The 18,400-nt window shown below is 41.1% G+C and overlaps 1 pseudogene; it reads right to left on the bottom strand.

Moving 5' to 3' along the window:
- LOC125932330 (trifunctional enzyme subunit beta, mitochondrial-like) overlaps positions 1–18,400 on the bottom strand; it is an 84,778-nt pseudogene that overhangs the window by 41,193 nt on the left and 25,185 nt on the right.

The following is an 18,400-nucleotide window of genomic DNA, read 5'->3' on the forward strand; positions in this document are numbered from 1 at the left end:
CTCTTTTCACTTCTGCTTCACTTTTCTCTGTGGATGTCTCTGCTTTTTCTTTCTTATAGTCCACACATGTCTGTCCAGATTCTACCCATGTCATGGTCCCTCTGACCAAGTCAGTGTCCTAGGTGACGTGCTGGTGTCCATCTCTGTTGGCTTGGCATCGGTAGCTGAAGGAGCAGGAACTAATGCAGGCTGATGGCGTGGCAAAGCAGTGTATTGAAAACACACTGAAAAGCTTACATCATTGCCAGGAATACTGGAGAAATATGCTTAGAATGCAGGTAGGAATAACGGGAATCCTTGGGAGATAGGTCGTATAGACAGGAGAACCGATAAAGGCTGATGTGGACAGCACTGTCTTCAACACAGGGCATGGATGATGTAGCTCTACCTGCATCCAAGAAGTATGGACACATGGTCCATTGGCCCCTGGAAACTGAATGCTGTGACCCCCACTTTCATGGCTAGCAGGAATGTTCTGACATTCCTAATACTGGATCACCGTTGACAAACTCAACATCCTCATGGTAGGTGTCTGGTCACATAGTCAATCAAATGCTGTCTGTCTGAGAGGCGGAGAAAATAAACACATGGGCTTTTGTTTTCTGCAGGGAGAGGTGGATTCTGATACCATAATAGCAAGCATGATAAGGGTGTCCCAGTACAAGGAAAGGGTTTTTGTGCTAAGGGATTCCATTTGGTCCACTCAGATAAGTCAGGGTAATCTCACTGTCTCCAGGCCATTTGGTTACTACCCTTAATTCCATGTGCAATTTTAATTTCCCTCTGCCACATAATGTAACATATTGACTGGTTCCGCGACTGGGATTTTTGAGGGCTATCATTCTGCCAGCGACAGTAACTTATATTATCAATGGTATTTTGGCCATATAAAATAATATTTTGTATAAAGAGACCTAGATTTGGAGTAAGAATGGTCTCACATGTTGACTCTGGTATTAGGCATGATCCAGGTCAACAGATAAACTTCTCAGTTAAATTTTCAGGTATGAGGAGCTTGGCACCTACTCCAATGTTGTTTTCCTGATCTTTTAAGCTTGGTCTCGTCTGCAAAAGGAAGGAAAATCCTATGTGGAGTTTCTGCGTGATGTAGAAACCAGATCAATCTTGCTTTCAATCATGACTGTCCCTCTTTCTAGTTAAAGTCACTAAGTTCCTTGGCTTGTCTTTCTCCATTTTCTCATCTCAATAATGGGTACAACTTCCTAGGACAATTGTGAGAATTAAGTGAGGCACTTGAAATGGAGATGCTAAGTGCCACACCTGGTTCACAATGAATATAACACCAGAAAATATCTAAGTGTATTTAAACCACGATTTCTGCAACATTGCACTTCAGATATTTGAGCCCAGGTAATTATGTTTGTTGGGAGTAGAGAGGGCTTCCCAGTGTATTGTGGGATGTTTGGCAACATCCCTGAGGTCTTCACGTTAGCCCAGTTGCCTCTTTCCCTTCAGCTGTGAGACCAGCTGATCTCTAGATACTGCCAAATGTCATCTGTGGGGAAGATCGCCCCTCCACTTCTGAGAACCCTTTCTCCAGGCAAATGACCTAATGAATAACCATATGTTCTTTACAGTATCTAATTGTAATTATACATGTGACTCATGGAAAACCATAAGCAGTCATATATTTACATGCTGTCTTACAGGTAGATAATAAGGAATATGTGCAACCCTATCTCCATCCATGGAGAGAGAAGAGTAAATGTCATTTTTTTTTTTTAATTTGTTGCCGGCACAGATAAATATCTGATTTATTGAAGACCACAGAGTCCATGCTTAACATCCCATTTAGTGTGGGATATTATTCCTTTTTTTTACTTATCTACATTCATTTTGAGGCAATTACCACAACACACTTATCAGTTTAACTTAATCAACTGTGTACATTTCTATTTTGTTAGAACGCAAATCCAAAATAACAAGTGAATGGGGAAAGCTTATCTTTTTCACTAAAACCTATTACTTGTAGTCTTAGGAAGAAGCCTCCAGCTGTGTCTGTCTAAATGCAAACCGTATGAGAAAACTAAAACATGCTCACTATTTTAATTATCAGCTTCTTGGGGAGCGGGGTGACAATGACCCCAGTTTTCCCTCTTGACCTGAAGGAATATGTAAATTAAGTGCTCTAGCAGGTGAGAAAGGATAAGCATAGGGAGCGCCTTGATTAAATTTCACAAAAGTATATGGATTATTGATTAGGTTCACAGCATGAAGCAGCCCAGAAATGTCACCCTTCAGTGGACTTAGTAGATGAGGAAATTTTGCCAACCATGAGGTAGACGTTGAAATCATCCCTTTGTTGAGTGTCCCCTTACACATTGATCATGAAAGTTTTTCCCTGTGACCCAGGGTCCAATGGATTAAAAGGCTGTGGTAAGAATGTAGATCCCACTGAACTTGATGGCACAATCATCAGAGTTAAGAACTGGCCAGTTGCCTGGATGGTGTCCAGATATTGGCTGGGAGGCTGGGACACACCCCACATTAAAAGTTGGATGGTTTTTAACTACAGAAGGTTGGAGAGCTTCCAGAAAATACTAGACCATATTGGGTTTCCTTAGATGTTTGTTTGATAGCCAGACCAGGGTCACAGAGCAATGCGAAATGGATGAAGCTGAATAGGGAGGTTCAAGGTTGTCCAACCGAGAATACGAAAGGTGACCCAACAGGTGGGTGATGGCACTGAGGGCACTTGGTAAATGACAGCAGAACTGATGAGGGTCTCAAGAACAAAGTCGTGATCCATTCTCTTAAGGGAATGTGATCAGGTGTCTCCTGGAAGAAGGTCATTCCTAGGAGAAAAGAGTTTGGACCCTGGAAAGGTTACCAACCATAGACATAAGCCCAGGGGGATATAAAGGCACCATCTGTGAGAACAAGGACACCATGGGGGTCATCTAGGCTCAGGACCAGACTTGGATCCCAAGATCAGAGCTAGAGCAACATCTGGACTTCAGGGAAATGCTCATTTCATCCATAAGATAGTTCTCAGCAAACTTCCAGAATTTTGTCTGCACAGCTGCCTTGGCGTCAAAGTTAAAGTCTGAACAGCAGGAACTGGACGTGCACGTAGATCTCAACCCAGAGCCTTGAAAAGCAGTCTGCTTAAAACGCAAACCTGCTAATGGTTCTGCGTTTAACAAACGCTCTGATGTTACCTTAGATGAAGGAAACGTTGCCTTCCTGCCTATTCTGTATGTGAATTTATTTTCCAAAACAGGCATAGCCTTGGGTAAGTTACTATTTTTCATATCCTCTAAACTCGAGATAAAGCATCCTCCGCATAGGAATGTAAAAATAGAGAAATCTGTATTGGTTCGGGATTTTTTTTTTTTGTCAGTTAAATTATTAGTATTATTCTCATCTCTCAAATACGAAAGTCAAAACCTGTAAATAGTCCAGAGTCACCGAACCACAAAATGCATTCCGAATGGAAATAGCCTTTATTATCTTGCCAGCAGAAAGTAAAAGTAATTAGTATATGGATGTTTGTCAGGTTTCGTCTATAAGGGGTCTTTAGACCAGCCTCATAATAACAGTGTTGAAAATGAGAACTGAAGAGGTTAAGATGATAGTCAACAGAGGAGAACAGTGAACAATCCATCAGCTTGGAACAAAGGAAGATAATTGCACGTTGTCCCTCATGGACTTACATGGTAGGTGAACCCTTCATTTTGTCCACTGAAGATGATTTTGTGACCAACAGCCCCAGGTTTCAAACTAGCAGCTGTGGCCTTCAAAGAAGAAACATGATCCAAATCTCCAGCTTCACCTAATGGATAAATCAAAGTGAGGGCCGCCAGCAGCCAATAGGAAGAGTCAGAAGGCAATGTAGAGAGGCAGCTTCCAACCCTGGTGGCAGGAATTGTACTCACTAGCGTCGTTTCTGAAGGTCAAGACAGGTTTAACAGAAAGGTGATTTTTATTTTTTATTTGTTTTAAATGTTTATCTTTGAGAGAGAGTGCAAGCTGGGGAGGAACAAAAAGGGAGGTGGGACAGAGGATCCCAGGCCAGCTCTGTGCTGAAAGCAGAGAGCCTGATGTAGGGCTCGATCTTTTTTTTTTTTCTTTTTTGTAATTTTTAAATTTATTTTTGAGACAGAGACAGAATACGAGTCAGGGAGGGGCAGAGAGAGAGAAAGAGAGAGACACAGAATCCGAAGCAGGCTCCAGGCTCTGAGCTGTCAGCACAGAGCCCAACGTGGGGCTTGAACCCATGAACCATTAGGTCATGACCTGAGCCAAAGTGGGACCTTTAACTGACTGAGCCACCCAAGCATCCCCAGAAAGGTGACTTTTTAAAATCTGTGTACTTGCACATCAAGGCAACAGTCTTCTTGGGCACTAGAAAAGCAAGGAAGTCTGAAGTCGAATGCAGAGTCAGTCAAGATCACCACACCTCAGTCAAGGTCACACGCACCTTGTAAGCACCCAGTCTGACCCAGGTTCCCAGTGATCTTGAGGGTGTGGGCCCACAGTGTCTTAGCAGCTGCTTCATGACACCTCTTGGAAAAAAGAAAGATTGAACAGTTTGTGTTAAGTAGGCTGCATAGGGCACCTGCCTGGCTCAGTCAGTAGAGCATACAACTCTTGATCTTGGGATTATGAATTCAAGCCCCATGTTGGGTATGGAGATTACTTACATACATACATACATAAAGAATACATATAGTAACATTTTACCCAACACTAAAAAAATTATATATATGAAATTTTAAAAACCTTATTTTTATTTTATCCTTGAATGACCACATCCATTTACTAAGGCGTATGCCTGTGAGTCACTGCAAAACTTCACAAACATTGAATCTGCTTACACGCCCCCACCCTCATTTCCTGTTCCACTTTGATTTTTCACATATGCCCAGAATCAGATCGGTAGGAAGAGAGCATGATTTAACGTTACAACTTGGAACAACCTCCAGCAAGTTGTTTGCCGCTGTCTGATAGAATCAACTGATTCTGCCTTTCCCTCAAAAATTTGAAATATCTTATGATGCCTCTGTGCGTCCTACAGCCTCTGTTGACGCAAGTACTCGATTCTGCTGTTACGGCACAAAAGCGCTATAAACCCTCCGTAAAGCAGTGGGTGTAGTATATGGCTGTGTCCTAATAAAATCTTATTTGTAAATATTCCCACATTTTGTGAAAACACACGGGCGATGTAATGGATATGACACATACGCCATATTTTACCGATGCTTGTGCAAACACTTTCTATCCTATGTAGTATAGGACTGTCTCAAAGGTGGGCATGACCAGGAATCCTCATTGTTTCCTTTAATTCCTGTAAAAATCCATGTGTTATAATATCTGTGTTCCGGATGAAGGACTTGGGCCTCGAGCTGGAACTTGCTAAAAGGTCAAATGGTTAGCCTTGCAAGGAAGCTGATACTTTTGTGGAAACCAATTCCTGGAAGTTGGCAAAGCCGCAGGCCATTCTGTTCCACCATAATGAAATGGAGTCTGGGCCCAGGCTCCCAATCATTTGCTCTTAAACTCTGTGAAGGACATTAGCTTCCCTTGGCTATGTTGATGATTTAGACAGAGCGAGCCCTTTTCCCCTACCCTTCCAGGCACTGTCCAGCTACACAAAGGTCATAGATGTGGAACATTCTGGAAAAGCAATGGATAGCAACATTGTAAGGTTCTCACTCTCAACGATGGCATCTTCATTCCCTTTCTCTTACCCACACGGTTTTTGCACGTGGCTGTCCACGCTCAACAAGTTTTGCAAACTATTTTGTCAAAGGAACATTCCATGTTTTTATTCACGTCTCAATGTCTCTCCTTTCTCCACAGTGCTGAAGTTTATTGATCCCTTGTCATTTCTAAATTCTCCATGTTTTGACCCACCACAAGTTCTTCTCTAGGGCTGTTTTACTCCTGTGAGCATAGTCTAGCTTACAGGGACTAAATAAGCTATCTTTCTTCAGTGAGACAGAACAATTTTCTATTTCTGAAAACATTCCATTTCTTTGAGCCTGTTCTTAGAATACTTTTTTTTTTTGTCTTAATTGCTCAGAATGCTGGAAGCATACAACTCAAAGGAAATGCCACAGATTGCCAAGTCCATAATAAGAAAGTAAAACAACAACAACAACAAAACACAACTCCAATTAACATTTTGGTTCGTAACTTAAGCAAATGATTGGGGAGATTACTACAATACATTTTTTTTTTATAATACTCTGTGTAATATATATAAAATGAACAGAGTTCTAAGCATCAACCAGATATAATTAGAGAGGTTTCCATCATAATTAGGTTATTTTAAAGTTTTGTTTGCAAACGCCTTCAGTTCTGTCTCACAAGTATTAATAGCAATGACTGATTTCATTCTCTAGCCCCATTCTCTTTGCAACTCCTGTATAAGTATAAAGGAGTGATGTCAGTGTATAGTAGGAGTGATACAAGCATTTGGAGCTCCCCGCAAACAAAACAAAGAAGAACAACCACAAATACAAAAAATAAGAGAGAAGATCGGAAGAAATAAAAGAGCTCTGTGGAAAACTAAAGAAAACAGGAACAAAGGAAATGTAATACTAAATAAATAGCCACTCTGATTGAGTCTGATTCCCACTGCCCTCAGTTTATTAAAAATGTTGTGATTTCTTCAAAACTCAGTGTCGTGTGATAGCTAAGGGGTGATGGATGTCTTCGGACACTATCCATCCTTAGCCAACTTATCCACTGCCCCTTTTGAAGACTGAACTTGTTTAAGTCCAAGGCAACTCAGACATGAAACACCCATTTGGATTTGCATCTTTTTGTGGGGATTGAAATGCGTAGTGTCGTGAAATGTACATTGATGCTGATGGCACCCACTGTTATAGTAATTTGGACCAAAAAATCTGGAGAAAAGAACTTTTCATTCACTTTTCCACCCCGAGCTCTTGGCAATAGTAGAATAGGTTAATCTAAATGATAAATCACAACATGGGTTTAGGGTTTGAGAGGAAGTTTATAAATGGCAGTCTGGGAGGTACATATTTCGCCTTCATAAATGAACATTTTTTCACCAGTCTTTTTGGAAAATGGAGTGAAGGAAACAAAGGACAGAATGTACTTCTCTCTCGTGCAGAAGAGTGATCAGTTTGATCGGTATATTCATTCCACAAACTTGTACTCAGTGTGTGCTGCGTGTTAAGCACAATTAGGAAAGAATCTGAGACAGTAGCAAATACAAGAAAACATGATTGAGATCTTCTTATTAGGAAAATAGGGGGTTGGATTCCTGGAAACTTCTAAGCATATAGAATAAATGAGAGTATTATCTAATGAAGCTCCATTATTGAATAAAAACCCTGCATGCAGTGTTGCCTGTAAAACCACTCCCCCCCGATATCCATACTCTTTGCCCTATGACTTGGTAGGTTTTCCACTAGAGGCAAAATAGATTTCCCCTTTCCATTGCTTGTGCGCTTGGTCATGTAACTTGTCTTGGCCAATGGGGTGCAAGAGAGGCTTACAGTCTCTTTGTGTGATGAGGTATGTCCACTTCAGCTTTTGACACAATCATGAGAAGAAAGTGGCTGAGATTACTGGCCCCTCCAAAGACTGTGTGTAATAGAAGTATCCAGCCTAGACCTACTGACCACCAGATGACTCACATACATATGAGAGAGAATAAACAATTATTTCCTTAAGTCACTCAGCATTGGGAATGTTGGTGCATAGCAAAAGCTGACTCATACACCCATATGTACATCCTCTTGATTTCACCAATTTAGTCCTTTCGACATATTATGTTTGACTTTTAAATTTGTTTTTTGACATAAATTACAGATATCATTATATTTTATTGCAAAACTATCTTTTAGGGGTGCCCGTCTGGCTCAGTCAGTGGAATGGGTGACTTTTGTTCTCAGGTTTGTGAGTACACACCCCACACTGGGTGTAGAGATTGCTTAAAAATAAAATCTTTAAAAACAAAAATCAAATGAAAACAAAACAAAAACCACACAAAGCTATCTTTAAAAAGAAATGAGTGTCTTCCATCATATCACAGTACTTTTTACCTACCTGACAGTAAAATAGTTTTCTGAATATCACCAAGCCATATTTAAATTGTCCCAGTTGCCTCCATGTAGAGGGTTTCTGGAAGGTTTGTTCAAACCAGAATGTATTCAAGGTTGTTTCTGGAAGTCTACATCTGTTATCCCAACCTCACCGTTTTGTCATGATACTGACTTGGCATGTATGAAAAAAAATTGTTAGCAGAGTGCTTTGGATTCGTCTGATTGTCTTCTTGTATGGTAACTTGCCCTGTCTCCCACATTTCCTAATTGTGGGCAATACTACAGGCTTTAGTTTTAGCGTAGTCATGACATCTTCCTAAGTGGTGGTGTTCAATTCCATCTGGTGGCCCATGATGCTTCCTTCTCCACCACCAAGATTGTAAGAGTAACGCTGGAGGAAGTCAGTGGGAGCCTGATCCCTCCATTGTACACTTACTTTCCCCCCTGTAACCAATAATTTTGCCAGATACACAGGTATATCTAGTTCCCAGGAACCTTGCTTTCTTAAAAGTGAGCTTTTAGAATGAGATCTTGCCATTTGCAACAACGTGGATGGAACTGGAGGGTATTATGCTAAGTGAAATAAGTCAGTCAGAGAAAGACAGTTACCATATGTTTTCACTCCTATATGGAACTTGAGAAACTTAACAGAAGACCATGGGGGAAGGGAAAGGGAAAAAACAGTTTCAAACAGAGAGGGAGGCAAATCGTAAGAGACTCTTAAATACAGAGAACAAACTGAGGGTTGATGGGGGAAGTGGAGGGGAAGGGAAAATGGGTGATGGGCATTGAGGAGGGCACCTGTTGGGATCAGCACTGGGTGTTGTATATAAGCAATGAACTGCAAGAATCTACTCCCAAAGCCAAGAGCACACTGTATATGCTGTATGTTACCTAACTTGACAATAAATTATATTTAAAAAAATAATTCTTTAAAAAATAAATAAAAATGAAAAAACTAAAACATTCCACTGCTGGAAAAAAATAAAGTGAGCTTTTAGATTTTAGAATACTTTTAAGTTTACAGAAAAAAATTACAAAGATAGCACAGAGAGTTCCCATATGCACTACATCCCATTTACCCTATTATTAACATCTTACAAGAATATGGCACATTTCTCACAATTAATGAACCAATATCGATACATTTCCATACGCTATTCAGATTTCCGTAGTTTTTCCTTAATGTCTTTTTTCTGTTCCAGGATCCCGTCCAAATTCTGCACTATATTTAGTTGTTATGTCTTCTTAGGATTGGGTTGGCTGTGACAGGTTTTCGGGCTTTCCTTGTTGTTGATTGTCTTGACAGCTTTGAGGAGTGCTGGGCAGTGTTTTGTTGAATGCGTGTCAATTTGAATTTGATATAGGTTTTTCTCATGATTAGACTGGGGTTATACATTTTAGGGAGACAGACCCTAGGTACAGACTGTTGTTTTTATCACATATCCAGGATGTATATGGGATTTATCACAGTTGATGTTCACCCCCATCACCTGTCTATTTGTGTTTGTCAAGTTCCTCCACTATAAACATACTATGTTTTTTTTTCTTTTATCTCTACCCATACTGTACTTTAACAAAAAAAAATTTTTAACGTTTATCCATTTTTGAGAGACAGAGCATGAGGAGAGGAGGGACAAAGGCAGGAGGACACAGAATCTGAAGCAGGATCCAGGCTCTGAGCTGTCAGCACAGAGCCTGACACGGAGCCTGTACTCACGAACCATGAGATCATGACCTGAGCCGAAGTCGGACACTTAACCAACTGAGCCACCCAGGTGCCCACCTATTCTGTACTTTTTAGAAGCAAGTAGGCACCAAGGACGTAGGGAGTAATTCTCTGCCTACTTAAGGCTGGAGCACAACATCAATTATTTGCAATTCTTCTGCATGGAAGATTTGAGTATTCTTACCTATGTATCAAATATTTCATTTATATCACCATGGACTCTTGGATATTTAATAATTTGGGTGAATAATCCTACTTTATTCATTTTGACCATTAAACTTTTAAATAATGGTCTTACCATTCCCTGATCCTTCCATTATATATGTATCATTAGGAAGTTTATTCGTGTTAACTCTGTCATTTCTCATGCATTTATACCTTGTACATGTTCACAAAGAATCTCTTTGCTTCCTTACCTAGGGTGACCCGGCTCCCTGAAGTACAATTCCTAGAGAGGCATACTCTGAAATGCAGCTTTTCAATCCCTAATTTTTAGAGTAAAGGGTTGGTGCATTGGTCTACAAATATTGTATTGATAATTATTTTTCGGAGTTTATTTTATTAACCAATTATGACACGGAAGTCACTGCACATTATTTCAAATACCCCTCATAAGAGGCTTATTAAGAAAGGTTAACTTAATTTGCTTAGATTACCAAACTTTGAAGCTCTATAGGAGTGACATATTGGAGCACCAGTCTGCTGGTTCCGGAACCTACCACCTATAAATTCCCACATTTTCTAAGCATACCGCTCCGTGTACATCTATCCCACTTACATCTTAAACTATGTGTAGAATGTGGAATGTTTCATTATATAAAATTATTATTCCATCTCATCTTCTCTTGTACCTTATAACCATTTAAAGTTACTACCATGCCTCCTATCCTTAGTTTTCTTCAGAATTTCTATTTCCCAACACAGAGAATCAGCAATTTACACAGAACTATGAGTGCATTGTCCTTCCCACCCCCCTTTTTTTTAAGTTTATTTTGAGAGAGAGAGAGAGAGAGCGAGCATGTAGGAGGGCCAGAGAGAGGAGTAGAAAGAGAATCCCGAGCAGGCTCTGCGATGTCAGCATAGAGCCCGACGCAGTGCTGGAACTCACGAACCAGGAGATCATGACCTAAGCAGAAATCAAGAGGTGGGTGCTCAGCTGACCGATCCACTCAGGCGCCCCTTTCCTTTTTTTCATATAAACGGGGACTTTTGCATGCTCAGTGCTGCTGGGGGATTTTGATGCTCAGTGCTGCTGGGGAGAGGGGCATTACTCCCAGTTTGATATTACTGCAAATACACCATGTGTGCACATAAGAAAATGCAGATTGCATCAGACTCTTTGCCCCCTACTTCTGCGTGGTTGTCCCTCATTTTCTTATGAAATAAACGAACAGCCAATATTGGCTTGAAATAGTTGCCAGCTGTCCTCAGTATGTAGCTGCTCTGGGTGCACGTAGGGAAACAGAGTGCCATCTAGGAGGTAGAGGGGAGGTCCAAAGGGCTAAGGTTTTTAAAGGTAGAGAGGGAACCGGAAAAAGGGAAATTACTAACAAAGAACCCATTGTTTTAGGCAAGGTGGCCCTCCTCAGGGGATCCGGAGGAGTTTGTTGGCACAATTCCTAGTACTGACTTGGAGAATCCCAAGTTCACTGCTTCAAGATTACATTTCTGGGGGTTTCAGACCGCAGTTAAATTAGATATTAAGTCTTGATTTACTTACTGGGGGCTTCCACCCAAGTGATGCCAGTTTGGGCTTGCGATTTTCTTCGCAGCAGTGTTAACATGGTTCCTTTACATGGGAGAAAAGGAACCTAGAGCGAGAGTTAGAAACCTGCTGGTCTGGTTCTGTGCACACGTGTGCAGGCCCTGCAGGCTGGGCGTGTGCACACAGCCCTTGGAAAGCACCGGCAAGTTCAGGGGTGTTTGCCAGGTCACCGGTGTGACCTGTTATCTGGAAGCTTGGGCTCACCAGGTGGATGTGCGTTCCTGCCTGTGCTTAACAGATGTGAGTTCCTGCCTGAGCTCCCCAGGTGGGATGCACGTTCCCACAGTTAGATTTTCCTGGAACTTTACCTACTGCTGGGTGCGTTTTGCAGGAGGAAAGAAAAAAATGCTCCCACACAGCTAGAAAAAAAAATTTAAACATTTAAAAAATTTTTTAAAATTTAAAATTTTAAAATTTTAAATTTAAAATTTAAAATTTAAAAATTAAAAAAATTAAAAAAAATTAAAATTTCCCTCTCACAAAAGAGTCTCCTGAGGAGAGAAATGTTAACAAATGTTTGGACCTTTCCAGAACTCAAGGCCTGGGATAATTTAGCAGCAGGGAGTGGCAGTTAGAAGGGCCTCCTTCACCTAATATTAGGCTTTCTGAATCATATCTTAAAATATGACTCTTTACTTATATCTTTTGAATTAAAAGATGGTTTGAAAACCCCGAACCCAACGATTAATTTATTTGTTCAAATAAATGAGTAAATGTTGTAAATGACTAATGTAGTTACTCATCTTTTTATTTTTATCTTACATATTTTTATAAATATATATTATATAATGTTTTATATGTACAGAGAATAATTGTATAAAATATATTTCTCAGAATAGTATTACATATAGTTATGTAAAATATACACTAAATATATAAGTATTTTTTGTGTATAATAAATATGAGATATCTTTTTGTAAGTGCATATTATTCATTTGTTTATTTTTCCCTATTTCTGTAGACTCTTTTCTCCTGTGCGTTCATCTTTTTTTTTCTAAGTTTATTTACTGATTTTGGGAGAGAGCAAGTGAGCACGAACGGGAGAGGGGCAGAGAGAGGGAGAAACAGAATCCCAGGCAGGCTCCACACGGTCAGTGCAGAGCCCGACCTCACAAGCCCTGAGATCATCACCTGAGCGGAGATCGGAGGCTTAGCTGACAGAGCCACCCAGGTGCCCCTCCTATCTCTTCATCTTTGAAATGATAGAGAAAACTCTTCTGTGCATGAGGCTTAGTAGGACCCTGAGTGCTATATCAACAAGGCCTTAAATGCCAGGTGTGGCCAGATACTTTCTTCCCAGAGGCTTGTGACTCTAAGTGTCCCTCTGGCAGCCTCAGTGTGGCCTGAGCCTATTGGAAATGCAAACTCCTGAGCCTGACTGACATTCACCGAACCTGCAGTCAGCGGTTAAACAACATCTTCTGGTGACACACATGCACATTAACAATTGAGAGCAACTATTTAGACCAGGGTTTCTCAATCTTGGCTGCACATTAGAATCACTTGATGATCTTGCTATAAATCCAGACGCCTGCAGGATGGATACGTCTTGGGGATCTAATGTGCAGCCTGGGGAAGGCAGTTAGCAACACTGTATCATATACTTGATGTTTGCTAAGAGAATAGTTCTCAATTGTTCTCTCAAAGGAAAAACAAATAGTTCTGTGGTCATGGTGATGGGTGTGGTTTTTTTTAGCATGATGGTGGTAAATATCTCAGTGTATAACATAGAGAAAAATGTCATTTTGTTCACCTTAAATATACACAAGTTTTATTTGCCTGCTATACCTCAATAGAGTTATGGATGGAAATAATGATGCTTGACCTTTGGTGGCAGATATTCTGAATTAATTTATCTAGCGGTGTGTCCTGTCTCCATTTCCTCTTTCCTTTTCAACCTGTGATGTACTGAATCTACATAAGAATCAACTAGGAGTTTTTTAGAAAGTTGAAATCTCACAGTCTGAGTTTGAGCCCCTGCATCAGGCCCTGTGCTGACAGCTCAGAGCCTGCAGCCTGCTTTGGATTGTGCGTCTCCCTCTCTCTCTGCCCCTCTCCCGCTCATGCTCTGTCTCTCAAAAAATGTGTAAATGTTAAAAATTAAAAAAAAAAAAAGAAATTTGGAATCTTGTACCCTGCTGCAGACCCACGAGCAGCGTGGCCCTAGGACTTCCTTCCTTTGGGAGGCACTGCATCATGTGTCTTTAGGACTTGCAGAGATGCATTTGACTTGGGGATTATACCATCTATGCATTTTTCTATTTGGTGGATATTGAACTCAGAGTTGATACTCTGACTCAGACCTTCTCTTTTTCTGACCTTAACGCTTGCTTTTTTTTTTTTAATTCTTTTTAAATGTTTTATTTTTATTTATTTATTTATTTTTTTAACGTTTATTCATTTTTGAGACAGAGAGAGACAGAGCATGAACGGGGGAGGGGCAGAGAGAGAGGGAGACACAGAATCGGAAGCAGGCTCCAGGCTCTGAGCCATCAGCCCAGAGCCCGACGTGGGGCTCGAACTCACGGACCGCGAGATGGTGACCCGAGCTGAAGTCGGACGCTTAACCGACTGAGCCACCCAGGCGCCCCTGTTTTATTTATTTTTGATGGAGAGAGAGAGAGAGAGAGAGAGAGAGAGAGAGAGAGAGAGAAAGAGACCATGAGCGGGGGAGGGGCAGAGAGAGGGAGACACAGAATCTGAAGCAGGCTCCAGGCACTGGGCTGTCAGCATGAGCCTGATTTGGGGCCTGAACTTACAAGCTGTGAGATCACGACCTGAGCCAAAGTCAGATGCTCAACCGACTGAGCCACCGAGGTGCCCTATAACTCTTGTTGCTTGAACCAGATTTCTTCCCGGTTCAAAGGTACGTGTTTCTTACCTCATTTGGAAAAATGAGCCTTGTGTTTCTTTAGTGTGTTATTTGGTTTAGGCTATTTTTAACAAATGCTTGAGCTGCAAAGATCTCTGGATTATTCTAGTAGCACAGAGAAGAGATCTCAATCCCCAGACAACATGATCAATCAGATATGTTTTTGGAATTTGGGATGCTTTAAGAATGTAAATGAGTAAAACATTCTTGTGTGATGTTGAGACACTAGGTGAACATCACAGCCAGCTAACTGCCTTTAGAAAGTTGAGCGCCCTTTCTTGCCTATTTCCACTTACGTGTCACATACTATTTCTGCTCTCAATATAATAAAATGTGGATTTCTAACTCAAAAAACGGGAGACTCGGGGTGCCTGGGTGGCTCAGTCGGTTAAGTGTCTGACTCTAGGTTTAGACTCAGTTCATGATCTCATAGTTTCGTGAGTTTGAACCCCGTGTCTGGCTGTGTGCTGACAGCACGGAACCTGCTTGGGATTCTCTCTCCCTCTGCCCTTCCCCCCCTCAACGCTGTCTCTGTCTCTCTCAAAATAAACTTTAAAAAGAAATGGGAGGCTCAATAAAATTGAACCTGTTTCCCAATTCTTGATGGATTAGATAGGGACTGGGATAGGTTTAGATTACAAATGATCTAATGTGCCCTTTTTATTTTTTCTGGCCAGTGAGTGCATCCTGAGTGTGCTGGGTTTATGTGGTAAGGTATTATTCCAATTAATGGAAATGGGCAGAATCAGACAAAACTGTCTAGGTTAGTGTTGCCACTGCTCCTTTACTTCCCCCCAAGTTTCTAACCATCACCCGCTCCAGTTGGCCATTGAACTGACTTATTCATCAGGATGCAAAGGGAATGTGCTCTCGTTGCTTGTGGATTTACTTCTTACTGCAGATTTCACGGGACAAGGATGTCCACCTGCACAGTACACATGGAAGTTTATATTCCGGTGAAGATAAGATCAGGTCCTCTGAATTACTGCCATATTCCATCAGAAACACTTCACTGGGTTGGAAACGGGCCTGATGGTTTAAAAACCCAGGTTCTTACAAACTGCCTGAATCACCAGTCTTGGATCTTTGACCTCAGGGAAGTCAGCTCACACTGCCCATACTATTTTTGCAAATACCTGGGCCTCACAGTCTGAGAAGACCGTTCACACCAGGTACACATGTGGGTCCTTTTAGACACTGCCCTCCACTGTCTCTCACTGTTAAGAGTGTCACAGAGGGGCACCTGGGTTGCTCAGTCAGTTGAGTCTGACTCTTGATTTCAGCTCAGGTCATGATCCCAAGGTCGTGGGATTGAGCCCCCTCAACATCGGTCTTAGCAGGGAGCATGCCTAAGATTCTCTCTCTCTCTCTCTCTCTCTCCCTCTGCCCGTCTACCCTACTCATGTCTCTCTGTCTCTCTCTCTCTCTCTAATAAAATTTAAAGAAAAAAAATTTAATTAAAAAAAATCATCACAGGAAATGACCCACATATAAATTATACATTTGAAAATGTGAGCCACCATTCTGTGACAGCTAAGCTAATAAAACTACTGTTCATTTAATATAATTTAATATTGATAAAACTGTACATGGGTGTATGTATTTTATAGAAACGGAGGACAAAATACAGTTGCAAAATTAAATATTCACTAATGGGATTGATCACCCTGATATAAAATCACAACTAGCTTCATCCTGTGTTACAAATTATTTGTGTTACAAATAATCGGTTAAAATCACTTTCTAGCATTATTTTAGCACATTGTGTTTTCACGAGAAATATTTACAAAGGTAAAATTCTTCTCCATTACCACGGGACATTGTATCATGCTCCTCACTGTGTACAGTATTAGCCGATGAGGCTGCTGGTAGCTCAGAAATGAGAAAGAAGATGGTATAAAGTAGTTTTCTTAGGAACGATTGCCAAAGAATACCCTGGTGGTTAAGAAGAGATAACACCCCGTTTCCCATTAGAAAGCAAACACTGACTTTTCAGGTGGCTGCAAAATAGCCTTTCACAGCTCATTTTCACCGAGAACTCATTCATTCTAGTTTCCTAATCTGAATATTCCATGGTGTTCAGGACAAACCCTGGGGATTTTACCCTGGTTTCCACAGAGCTTCCAAAGACCTTGAGTCCGAATTCCCATTTACAACAATCAGCCCTTGCTCAGTGAATTCGACAGGGTAGTTTTCAGAACGGTGTGAAGCTTCCATGTAAATAATTTGAGAAAATGACATGGATGAAAAATAGAGGAGTCAAGAACAATGTGGTTGAAAAAGAAGGGTTCCTGTTTGTTTCTTTTGCACGGAAATTCTTAGTACTCTAATATCCCGAGTTTCCTTCATTTGCAGAATGTACTTGTGAAATTGCTTATTTAAATTCCACTCAGTCCATTCCCTAAGGCCATCTTGATTTTATGTATCCATATATACAACAAAGTGGTACGGGTGGGTAATATAGACAGTAAAGGAAGGTTTTATTTATTTATTTTCTTATTGTTTTGAACCACTATTTCAGGCTCCAACACATTTACTTTTTTTTTTATTAGATTTTTTTAAGTGCATTTATTTAATTTGAGAAAGACAGAGCACACAAGTGCATTTACTTAATTTGAGAAAGACAGGAGCAGAGAAAGAGGGAGGGAGAGAGAATCCCAAGCAGGCTCCGTACTGCCAGCGCAGAGCCCGGTGTGGGGCTCAAACACGTGAAACCATGAGATCATGACCTGAGCTGAAACCAAGAGTCAGACGCTTCACCAACTGAGCCACCCAGGGGCTCCTCCAACGCATTATCTTTTCCCAACACATTTTCTTTTAATCTGGACTACTTGGTTTGTCAAGTATATTCACCAGGGAATTTACTCTATAAGCATAAAATCTTTGTTTCTAACGTCTGCTCTTTGCTGAGTAGATTGTCACAAAAACGAAGAAGCCGAATTCACGGTGCTAATATCGCTTTTTGTCATGTGGTGACCGGTTTATTTCATGTAGAATAATGTTCTCAGGGTTCATCCATGTTGTACCTTGTGTCAGAATCTCCTTCCTTTTCAAACCTGTGTAGTATTCTATAAGGCTGTCCCTTGATTTTGAACAGGAAGGGCACGTGCCGAGATGAATACTTTACAACAAAGCGGTTTTATCAGGACTCCACCTAATGTAAGGTGTTCCTTAATCAGCTACCCTCAGTGTAACATACCTCCAGTCCACACCTCGTGGTTGCTGTGCATACCACTTCTCTCTGCTCTCCGAGTTTTTGCCTAAATCAACTTCCATAGCCTAACACTTTCTTCCAATTTCCTTGCCATTTTACGTGATTGCTTTTGGCTTGCCATGAACGCTGGCTAACTATAAATCCCTGGTCCTTTTTCTGCACTCCTTTTTCTGATATTTATTACTGACAGAAATCCTGCACCTCTGTATGTAGAACTCTGTTATTCACTTTCATCCCACATGAGAATCGTAGCTGGTAAAGAGCTCTGCAACGTGACTTTTCCCTTTGCTGTCTTTGTGGGAGTCCAGGACATTGCCACATGGATCCTGAGGCAGGACTGCAGATTTGGAGGACAGCAGGCTAGGAGGTACAAAACAATCCGTTAGAATTAACTAACAGGAACTTAACACAGCGTCCACTTGGTTGGTGTTTTATGCATACTTTTTATCCTTCTCTATCATGACTGAACAAATGGATCCTGAGAAACTGTTAGCCCATTCCCCTAACCTTCTGGCGTGTTTTGGACGTCTGTACTGTGTTATCTGCTACCAATGAAACTGAAAATCTGATAAGGGCATAGCATGGCGGCACTTGTAATGTTAGATTCATTCTGTGCCCTGTTCCTTTTCTTGTTAGGGAAGGAAGAGAGCAGAGAGCTGAAACAGCTGGCCAAGCTGGCCAAGGTCCTGCGATTCCCAGGATTAAGTCCGGCACCCATGTTCCAGCGTCTGTTTCCTTCCTGTCTGCTTCCATGCATGTGTGTGCCCCTATGCAC

The sequence above is a fragment of the Panthera uncia genome, chromosome X, assembly GCF_023721935.1.
Source record: "Panthera uncia isolate 11264 chromosome X, Puncia_PCG_1.0, whole genome shotgun sequence".
Classification (NCBI taxonomy): Eukaryota; Metazoa; Chordata; class Mammalia; order Carnivora; family Felidae; genus Panthera; species Panthera uncia.